The sequence below is a fragment of the Sinocyclocheilus grahami genome, unplaced genomic scaffold, assembly GCF_001515645.1.
Source record: "Sinocyclocheilus grahami isolate Dianchi unplaced genomic scaffold, SAMN03320097.WGS_v1.1 scaffold270.1, whole genome shotgun sequence".
Lineage (NCBI taxonomy): Eukaryota > Metazoa > Chordata > Actinopteri > Cypriniformes > Cyprinidae > Sinocyclocheilus > Sinocyclocheilus grahami.
The window spans coordinates 1,472,790-1,475,611 of NW_015505449.1; positions in this window are offsets into that span (position 1 = coordinate 1,472,790).

Below are 2,822 nucleotides of genomic sequence, written 5' to 3' on the forward strand. Positions count from 1 at the left end.
ATATATATATGCTAAAAATAGAACATTTTGTACAGTACTTAATGAAAGTTAATTCAATTAAATTCAACTTTATTTCTATTGCACTTTTCACAATATATTGCCTCAAAGCAGATTCACCAATTTTTTTTAAATGTTATCATTGTACATATAACTCACTATCTATCTATGAAATACATACACATTTATATATGTTTATATATTTTTCTGACCTAATGAAAGCTATTATAAAGCATTGTTCTGTCCCACACTATCCAAACACATTATTTAATATTTGTTACTCCATCAATTTTAACAATGCTATCAACTTTAGGCTACACTGCTTTATTGTTCTTATACAAGCATCACGCCTGCAGCTTCATATTGATTACATTGTGATGTCATGGTTTACTTTGCAGCTCAGCAGAGCATTGAGTAAACACACATCAGACTGTCTCCAGCAGATATTTACAACTGCATCTCATCAGTCAGGAGTGAGAACAGGCGACAGGGGGAGTTGAGAAAAACCACACATGATTTCAATCTGCCAGAGGTTCTCACACTCAGAAAAGAGCAGTCATGCATATTAGCAAGTCTGAGCAAACGTTTGATTCTGTACAAGTCTGCTTGCTGTCAGTTTGGCACTGACAACGCTTTATAATGACTTTCATTAAGCATTATATAATGCTAAAAAAGATATGTAGTTCATGCATATTCAAAGAAAAGTTAAGATAATGAAATGCAATGTCAGTAATCAAATGTAATAAAAAATTTAATAGATTATATAAAATTATACATATATATACACATACATATAAATAATACATTACATAACAAAAACAATTAATAATTTTACTATGGTACTGTATATGAATATGTATATGAAAAAAAGTTTAATTTCTAACAATTTGAATGTGCTTTAACTATCTCTTGAAATGCAATAATGTAATGCAACAGTTATAATGCAATACTGTTCATCAATGCCATTACTAGCAAAAACATGCTAAAACTATAATGGCACATGCCCAAAAACATGATTGTACCAATGCATTCTATTTGTCAAACATGTATTGTTTTGTATTGTACAACATGCAACTCAATTACAAAAAAAGCACCAGATATTACCATGTTTTTAGACATGCACCATGGTAATCTTTAAAGTAAAGTGTATATATCACTGAAAGTATTCAAGAAGTTATCTTTTTTATATTTAAAAGCAATTCTGTCACACTAACTTAAAAGACTGCTTGCACCAATGAAAATGAATTATTCAGGCACATGACTTCTTGGTCACACTTGCCATACAAGCTTAATGACAGAGCAATTCAGTTAACATCTGACAGACATAAGGTTCTTTCTTTAATAAGGGACTTTTCCTCTCTCAGTAGCGGTTAATTCAGGATGAAAAGTCCCCTTGGACAGAGACAAACCGCTTACAAGGGTTGTGGATAATGCTCCAATTATACACAGCCTGAGACACAGACACCATAACATGGCCAAGAGCAACAACTCTGGTTCCCGCTCTGTCGTCGCCTTTCCCTCTGGCAAGGTCAATAAAGCATGTCTTTTTTGGAAACCTAAAAATAATGCATTGCTGCTGCAACCGCAGATGCAAAGTCATGGCAGTGCGCTCTAGTGATCACAGAAGATACTGCATGCACAGAAGCTCCTTGTGAATTAGAAGCAGATGAATGAACCTCAAGGCTGTGCATATAGCGCCTCCTTGTGACATGCTTGAAAAGTCAAAGCTCAGGTTTGATCATTGTAATTCCTGCAGGGTTTTGCACTGAGCAAGGGTATGATGTGACAGTTTTTCTCAACCTTGGTCCATGCAGGAATGGATCAAAGAACACAGACGTGTTTCGTTGATCTTGACAGACAGATCAATAAACTCGAGATTAAAATGCACTAGCAGCTTTCCTGCAGCATATTCACAAAACACATTCACATCTGAAAGAGGATCTAAGCGTAGAGAAAGAACGCTCAGACATTGCATTACGCTCTTTCTAGATGTCATTTTTATCCTGAGGTCATGCTGAAACATCTATAATAGCCTTCATTAGACATTCCTCATCAACCACAGCAGCACACAGCACAAAAGAAGATATTATGAAGAATGGTGGTAACCAAACAGTTGACGGTAGCCATGGACTTCCATAGTATTTTGTCCATACCATGGAAGTCAATGGCTACTGTCAACAGTTCGGCTCCCAACGTGATTCAAAATGTCTTTTTTTGTGTTCAACAGAAGAAAGAAACTCATACAGGTTTGGAACAACTTGAAGGAGAGTAAAAGATTAGAGAATTTTCATTTTTGGGTGAACTATCCTGTTAAGTCACATTTAACCCTCTTGTTGTGTTCCGGTCATTTTGGCCTGAAGAGGATTTACTTTTTCTCGAAAATGCTAATGTTGTCGCATTGGACTAAAGCTACTTTAACAGCTTCCCCCCAAAAAAATCTTGGATAATTTTTTACTTATTTAGGATTTTTCCCCCCACCTTGTTACACTTGTGGTGTACCTGGTCAAAAAATATCCAGCCTACAAAAATTGCTTATAAATTTCTTATGCCGTATTATTACCAAATATTGGAATCAAGTCTTTTTATCAATTTGTTTTCGTTCAATTAGGACGGGGTTTATATTGATTTTTCGAACTGAATGATCAAAGAGCCCATTGATCTGAGCTTATCTCAGTTACTAAGAGAATATTTCCAAAATTATCCATAAATATTGCTTTTTTCACTCAAAAACTGAGGTGCCTATGCTCAGATCAGTGAGGCAAATGATCAATCAGTTCCAAAAAGATTTCCAGCACAGCACAAGGCTTAAAAGTGTCCCTGCGGAA